This window comes from Galeopterus variegatus, unplaced genomic scaffold (assembly GCF_000696425.1).
Source record: "Galeopterus variegatus unplaced genomic scaffold, G_variegatus-3.0.2 Scaffold4995, whole genome shotgun sequence".
NCBI classification, from domain to species: Eukaryota; Metazoa; Chordata; class Mammalia; order Dermoptera; family Cynocephalidae; genus Galeopterus; species Galeopterus variegatus.
Genome location: NW_007731106.1, coordinates 79992 through 88518, shown reverse-complemented (window position 1 = coordinate 88518; position 8527 = coordinate 79992). Strand labels below are relative to the sequence as shown.

The 8527-nt window shown below is 46.1% G+C and overlaps 1 pseudogene; it reads right to left on the bottom strand.

The window, feature by feature from the left end:
* Positions 1-6057: 6057 nt before the first annotated feature.
* LOC103604137 overlaps positions 6058-8527 on the bottom strand; it is a 31923-nt pseudogene continuing 29453 nt past the window's right edge.

The window sequence follows — 8527 nt, the reverse complement described above, 5'->3', positions numbered from 1 at the left end:
ACCTGTACCCTTTGAAATAAATGGGTACGTGTAAGTACATGTTCCCCTGAGTTCTGCAAGCCACTCAGCAAATCAATTGAATCCAAGGAGGGGGTTGTATGAGCTGATTTACAGCTGGCGGGTCAGAAGCACAGTGCTGTGGTTTGAATGTCCCCCCAAGCTCATGTTGGAATTTAACCCCCAATATGGTGGTGGAAGGTGGGGCCTTTAAGAGGTGCTTGGACCATGAGGATTGTGTGAATGGATTGATCCATTCATAGAGTAATGGTTTAACAGGTTGTCATGGGCATGGTTCTGATGGCTTCATAAGGAGAGTGAGTGAGCAGGTTAACTCTCTTGCTCATGTGATTCTCACCATTTGACACCCTGTGTCACTAGACAGAGTCACCACTAAGAAGAAGGCCCTCACTAGATGCACCCCTTCGACTGTGGACTTCCTAGCCTCTGAACTGGAAGAAATAAATTTTGTGTTCTTGTAAATTACCCAGTTTCAGGTATTCTGTCATAAGCAGTAAAACAACCTGCAGCTTGTGATTGGCATCTGACACTGTCTCCAGGTAGACAGCGCTGGAACTGAGTTGGAGGGCATGCAGCTGGCACCTACTGCAGAACTCCTTGCTCACTTGGTGGGTGGAGGGAAAACCCACATGTTTGCTTATGGAAGTCTTCTGTGTTGATTGTGGTATGAGAGTAGAGGAGAAACAATTTGTATTTCCTCTCAGTGGGGCATTAGGCATATTTAGGTAATTGTGTTAATCTGTCTGAGCTGCCATAACAAAACACCTCAGACTGGAAAACCCACATGTTTGCTTATGGAAGTCTTCTGTGTTGATTGTGGTATGAGAGTAGAGGAGGAACAATTTGTATTTCCTCTCAGTGGGGCATTAGGCATGTTTAGGTAATTGTGTTAATCTGTCTGAGCTGCCATAACAAAACACCTCAGACTGGGGCTCAAACAACAGACATTTATATTCTCACAGTTCTGGAGGCTGGAAGCCCAGGATCAATGTGCCAGCAGATATAGCTCCTGGTGAGGGCCCTCTTTCTGAATTGCTGGCTGCTGCTTTTTCCCTGTGTCCTAATGTGGCAGAGACAGAGACAGAGAGACAGAGATGGAGAAAGAGAGATACAGAGAGAGAGACACACACAGAGAGACAGAGACACACATAGAGAGACAAAGAGACAGATACAAAAAGACACAGAGAGAGACAGAGACAGACACATAGAGACAGACACACAGAGAGACAAACAGAGATAGAAACAAAGAGACAGAGACAGAGAGAGCAGGCTCTCTGGTGTCTCTTCTCATAAGGACACGAATCCTACCAGATCAATGCTTTACACTTACAACCTCATTTAACCCTAGTTACCACCTTGTAGGCCTCATCTCCAATGACAGAGCTTCAGTATTTGAATTTGGGGTGTGGGGGGAAGACACAATTCAGTCCACAGCAGTGGTCAGTACAAAATCTTAGTTAGTTTCCTTCACGTTTTGCATTTTACGTTGAACCACATGAAAACACTGATAGTCAACTCATTTCGATCTTTAAAAACAGCAGGTTTCATACGGTTCGACCTCATAGTCAGGGTAGTATTTTCCTCTGTTGCTAGAAATCCTTGACTGCACTGGGTCTGTTTCTTTGGGGACCCCAACAACTATACTGCCTCTGCCCCCAGAGGGCCTGGGCATAGGCAGAGGAAGGGTATGGTTGCTGCAGGCCCATGCACAGGGTTGGGGGCACGGACCCAGATGCCTGAGGGTCTGACTCACTCTCTGAGTGTCCATGTGTGTAAAGGAGCACAGCATTAAATAGCAAATAAAACAGCATCATGACAGGCTGAGAGACTGGAAGAACGGAAAGAGGTCTTGTGCTGATATGTGAACAAGGCGCCTGCCCTGGGCCCCACAGCAGTTCTGCAGCCAGCCCTGGTGTAGGACATAGAAGTTACATCTCACTCACATCACAATCACATGTCGGTATTCCTGTGGCACCAGGGCCAGGCCTTGTGCATCAGTCTCCTTTAACCTGGAGACCCTGCCTTTCCCTAGGGCTCAGGACTGTGTGCATCCAGCTCCCAGAAGGGGACAGAACAGGGCAGATGGTGTGTGTGAGTCCCTGCTTCCCTCATGTCCCTGGGCTGAAGCTCAGCCATATGGCCACTCCTGCTTGGTGGAGACTGAGATGGGGCTGGCGTGCACCCAGCAGAAGGAGCAGAGGGCTGCAGCGACTCATGGCTTTGCCCCACCACCTGGTGGCAGCCTCCCCAGTTACCACATGTCACACCTTGTGAATGTCCATCTCAGCCCTTACTCTCAATGTTTGCTCATTTCTTTGTTAATCTTCCCCCACTGGAACGTAAGCTCAATGAGAAAATCCCTTTGTGTCTGTCTCCATGTTGCAGCCCCAGTGCCTGCATTGATGACGGGAACTCAGTGTCCTCAGATGTTTGTTGACTGGCTGACTGACCCACTTGATGAGTAGCTTTAGCCAAAGACATGTGTGGACCTTCTGGGTGGAAGCATTGTCATGCCTGGCACAAGTCTCCTCTTTCTCAGCCCCACAGCAGTTCTGCAGCTGGCCCCAGCATGAGAGCAGAAGTAAAAGAAACAGAACATCCCAAAACTCAGGGCCTACCAAGGTGGGCAGTAATATTCTTGACTTCAAATAATAAAAGATTAAGAAAGTCTTCCAGATTCAAATGCTCAGTAAGATCTTTCAACCATTTAAAAAGCTTCAGGAGAAGGATCAGAAGTAGACTGTGGCACCCATTATATCGTTCAATTGTATTAAAATCAGGATAGAGGGTATGGCCTGACTGTGTGGTCCTCCCAACACAGCTACATGAGCTAAACATCCCTGCAACTAAATGAAATCTCCTTGGAGGCAAGAAACCAAAGTCTAGCCGTGCTGGAGACCATCTCAAGAAGAACATGGTGTGGCTACTGGTCCACACTGCCCCCGGAATCAGTAGATAAGAAACTGGCTATGTTTTGACAAAGGAACGAGGAGCTGAGCTTGTTCTGGGTGTCAGATGACCCCTGAGCTCCTAACCATCTGGGCAGGATGTGGCTGTAGAAATCCTCATGTCCGTGCCCTCAGCCCACCCCCTGAGGAAGTGCACCCCAGCACCTTCTTTAGATGTGGTTGATAAAGAAAATCGAAAAGGAATACTCTCCACGCTCAAGCCAGGAAACACAAAATCATGAAGAGACTCTTCTAAGGAGCAGAGTTGAGAGATCTTCCTGAGGAGAGGAAGTAAGTACCCTCACCCCTCACTGCTCCAGAGACCCCCCATGGCCTTCCTGGTGGGGTTTTGGCATTGCTCTGGACAGTGGCTGTGTGCTCCCCAGTCTTCCTCTGCAAAGCGGAGCGTTTGCTGCAGGGACAGTCCTTGTTCCACCACTGCATAGTGATCACTGCAGATGGAAAACTGTTTTTTTGTTTGTCTGTTTTAGCTCATTTGTCTCTGGATCAATAGGAGCTGTATCCGTACCTGCTGCTGCAGGGACAGTCCTTGTTCCACCACTGCATAGTGATCACTGCAGATGGAAAACTGTTTTTATGTTTGTCTGTTTTAGCTCATTTGTCTCTGGATCAATAGGAGCTGTATCCGTACCTGCTAAAGACACTACCGTGCACCTGTCAGGGCTTGATGACATGCTGAGTGGGACTTCGGTGTCTTCTGTGGTGAGGGGATGAGCATCGACTAGTCATATGCTGGAGATGTTAACAGGGGCCGTTCTTGACTGGCTCTCCCCTCTTCCCAGCAAATGCCCACTGCTTTGCTTTGATGAGTAAAACGTGAGCTCAAGAAGTGTGTCCCTTCCAAGTGGATGTGCTGAAGAACTGCTGACCAATTTTCCATGGCATAGCCTGAAGTCTGGGTTGAGGTAGCAATGGAACCCCTGTTGGCCTGAGTATCTGAGTGACATCAATAAAGTGAGCAGATGTCCTGTGAGTGGCAGATACTTGCTATTGTAAGCCATCTGGAAATTGAGTTGTTTGTCACTGCAGCTTGACCTCTCTGGTCTTGACTAATGTGCTGCTTGTACAATGCAGTTTCATAACAACTTGTCAGCATAGGTACAAAGTCTCTGGGAATCCAGCTTGAGATGTACAATGCCACATGCAAGTAATTATTTCTGTAGGGGTGAGTGGTCTGTGACATTTATTTGCTATTGATTTCATAATTTTTATTTTTAAAAAAAACAAGAATAAAAGTTTTATTGGACAACAGATGAAATTAAAAGCAACATATTCCATAACATTTGCTGTCGGTATCCATGTCTATTAAAAGATTGAATGAAGTTTTAATTTCTATGAAGCCATTAAAAAGGGTGAGGCTGGTGAGGCACTCACTCTTGGGGATGCTCAGGGCTGGTCCCTGCAGGAAACCACAGAGAGCACCTCTCTTGCCTTACCCTGGTCCTGGCCCTTTTAGACAAAAATCTGCATTTGTGGCCTAATGTTTGGAATTATCTAATTGACTATTTAGAAAATAAACTGATGTTTTTATGAGGCATATATTTTTAATATAATTTACATTTAATATAATGTGGCCATTGTAATTTATTGAATTTAACAATGTGACCACCACAATCAAGAAACAGGACATCTCCATCACCCCGAAAAGCTCCTGGGCACTCCCTTGCTGTTGACTGCCCCAGGAAACCACGACTCTGCTTTCTGTCATTACAGTTTAGATCTGATGTTCCACAATTTTTTATAAATGGAAACATACAGTATTTGTTTTTAACTAACAAGATGAGAAAAATATCTAAGTTGGCAATTCTCTAAAAATGTCACATAACAGATATGGGTTATCTTTACTTGCAATAAGTAAAAAGCTGAATTGAATGTATTTGTCTGTTTTTTTATTTCTTTTTCTTTTTACACTGGTTTTAAAAGTACTAGTGAGATTTTGGTGTGCTGCATAAAAATTGTGATTCAATTAATGAAACAAAAATGTTGTATAGGACAACTTGAAGCAAACTAGCACAATTATCGTTTTTACACACTTGATTAACTTGCATTTAACTTCAGTATTCATTTTGATTTTTGTCCTTATCAAGGATCCCAACAAAAATATAAATTGAACTTCTAGAATAATAAAAATGATTTTTGCTTTATATTAATCAAAATCAACATCATGGCGAGAGGCATTCAATTGGATGACCAAATCATAAACATAAGCATCTTATATTAAATTATTGGTTGTGCATGGCCACTCTACATGACTCAAAGTGCTCAGTTTTGAAAAGAAAAAAATCATATCATCATTTAAACATTTTAAAAACAAATTAATTAATAACTTAGTGTTTATCCATCTCATTTTTTTAATGGAGACGTATATTACCTTTGAAAATTGCTTATAAACATACTGTCTAAATAAAGAGGTTTTTAAAAAACATACTAGAAATCAGATACCATTGCCATTTTTAATGATAAATTTCCTGTGACACGTTTACAAACCTCTGAGGATTTTCAAACCACAGTTTGGGAAGCAGAGATGGATCTCTTTCACAGACCAGTCTTGGGTCACTAGTTAATGCACCCAGGATGCCACCAAAAAAATTGTCTCTTGCCAGTGCCCTCGTTGATGTCTCTGCTATTTTACACCACCTCTCAGACCTCTTCTTCCTTTTAATCTCTCACGTATCATTTCAAACCAGCACACATTTTGGCTGGTCTGGCTCTCCCTTCTCCATGTCCACAGCAGAGGACCGAACCCTCTGCTTTTCTCCCCTCTTCGTGCTTCCCTTCATTTGCTTCATCCTCTGTGCTGATCTGGGGGCTGTTTCCGCAATTCTTCATCTTGAAGGCTGCATTTCCGAGGGTCCTCTGTTTGCTAGACACACTGGCGGAGAAGGGAGGCACTGGCTGGAGGCGGTCAGGGAAGGTAGAAGGATAAAAGATGGGGAAAGTCAGGATATTCCTCTCCCACCCTCTCTCTTCCTGGGGTGCCATCTCTGATGACTTGACTGTTGGCTGGGTTCTCCTTCATCTGACCTCTCATCTTCTGGTAGGTTAGACTGGGCATGGCGGTCCGAGGGTTTCATGAGGGCAAGCATGGAGCTTCGGCCTTGTCGATCTCTCTGCTGGGCAACTTGAAGGTGATGGTCTCGTAGGGCTTGGTGGCCTTCAGCAGGTACTGCTGGTGCTGGTCGGGGGCTGCATCCTCTGTTCATAGGTGGATATGAAGCAGCAGCAGGGTGTGATGGCCTCGGCAGTCTCAGAGTAGTTGATCTGGAAGAGGAGATGCTGGCCCATCTCCGAGTACCTCTGCTTGGTCACTCTATAGCCCGGGCAGCCGATCTTCACAAACTTCACCTCCACCTTGACTTTCTCCTGCGTGGGCTGGGCAGGGGCCTCTTTGGCTTCTCAATGGGCCAGGTTGGTTTGATACTTTACCGCTTGGGTATGGCAAGGTAGGTCCCTGCATTGTCATGAAGTGTCAGGCAGAGCTTGCATTTGTAGGAACCCAGGTGGTTTTTCATAAAATACGGGTCCTTATCAGTGCTGATGGCCTCCAGGGAGGCGCTCCTGGTGGTTGTGATTGCTCTCGGAGGAGAAGGCCACCCCCCACTCCTGGTCTTGCCCCCAGGGTAACGCTGGAAGACCGTGGTGAAGGCCTTAGGGCTTTAGAGGACTGGGGAGAAACCTGCGCCTGAGCCAGCATCGTCCTCGCCTTCCACAACATTGATTTTTCTCTACACCACAAGCTTCTGGGGGAAGCCGGCAGCACATTCTTCCTCTTGCCATGCTCCTCTACCATGCCGGCTGTCTCACTCTGTTTTGTGCTGCTACAGCAAAGTACCTGAGACTGGGTAATTTATAATGAAAAGAAATGTATTGGGTCGCAGTCCTAGAGGCTGACAGCACCGAAATGGAGGGGCCAGCCTTTGGCGAGGGCCTTCTAGCTGCCTCATCCCATGACAGAGACAGAAGGGCACGAGACAGGGAGAGAGCCGATATCATTTTTAATTTTTAGTTGAATTTTTCGTTGTACACTAGTCAAAAGATAAAATTACAAGATGCAGTTGCAGATCTAATTGGTTTTTATTTGCCATTCATGAATTGGGGCAGCCTCCATCCCACAAAATAGAATGAGAGCTCCCAGCCAGCAATGGCAGAACGGTGGGTTTTGTAAGGTGGGAACAAGGAAACAGAGCGACAGGAAAAAACTGTGGTCCTCTAGCAACTAAGCAAAAAGTTTGGCAGATTTAGCTTTTCTTAACAATTAGTCTCTGAAGCTTTTCATCTGCCTTTTGCCAAAAAAATTTTTTTTAGAAATCTTTTTAGGAACTTTTCTTTAGCAAGATTTTAACACTTTTAAAAGTATTTGCAGGGCCGGCCCGGTGGTGCACTGGAGAGTGCGCCGCTTGGGAGCGCGGCGGTGCTCCCTCTGAGGGTTCGGATCCCATGTGGAGACCGGTTCCCGCTCACTGGCTGAGCACAGTGCGGGTGCAGCACCGAGTGTTGCGATCCCATTGCCGGTCAGTAAAAAAAAGACAAAAAAAAAGGAAAAAAAAAAAAGTATTTGCAGATTCCAGGGTCTAATACTTACACGTGTACCCCTGCAGGCGTTCCTGGAAGGTGGAGTACTTGGTTCTTTAAAAACTAAGGATCCCGTTTTTTGCATCAAATCTCAAGTTTCTCAGAGCCAGGATAAAAGCCTAAGAGGGAATGCCATGGGCTTGGGTCAGGTCAGGCCCCCACGGTGCGCTGTTGCGTGGTTCAGCAGGCTGCAGCCACTGCCTGTTCTGCATCCAGCTGGCCCTCGCACGGCAGTCTCACTTTTTGGTGGCTGTCTCCCTCACAGCTCTTGAATGCCTGACCCGTGCCCATAAATCAAGTTGTGGCTGATGCTCTGAGATCCGCTTGACTAATTTAGCCAACGACTTTTCCTCTATCTAAGCTTGCAAGCAAAAGAAACCAAACCGCTGTGAATTCCTAAAGCTGGAGGCGACGCCCCCTGTGGTAACAACCATTCACTGTGACAGCCTCAGTTACCTGTGAAACCGCAGTGACTCACCAGCCACCTCAAACCCCTGAAACTCACATGTTCTCTTGCAGCCTGAACTAAACCTGAACTCGAAAGCCAAAATTATCAGAGGCTCAGTGCAAAAAGAGCTGTCCGACCCAAGGGAACTTACCAACAACTCTCAGGGCTCCGTGAGGAAGGCAGGGACCCCGAGAGGGTCAGAGGCACCTCTCCTACATTCCTCAAGGGGTCTTGGGAGTCGCTTTGCTGGTTGCCAATACTGTCAAAAGACAAAATTTTAGCAAATTTAGTTACAGATCTAATCGGTTTTTATTAGCAATTCATGAGTTGGGGCAGCTTCCATTCCCCAAACAGCGTGAGAGCCCCACTGGGCAGTAGCAGAGCTGTGGGCTTTGTAAGATGGGAACAAGGAGGCTGAGCTATAGAACAAATCTCATTGGTAACATCAGGTTTTCGTACGGGTTAAAGCAGGGGAGACTTTCTTATTACATAGTCTCAGGTAGACTGGAATCTCCTGTTC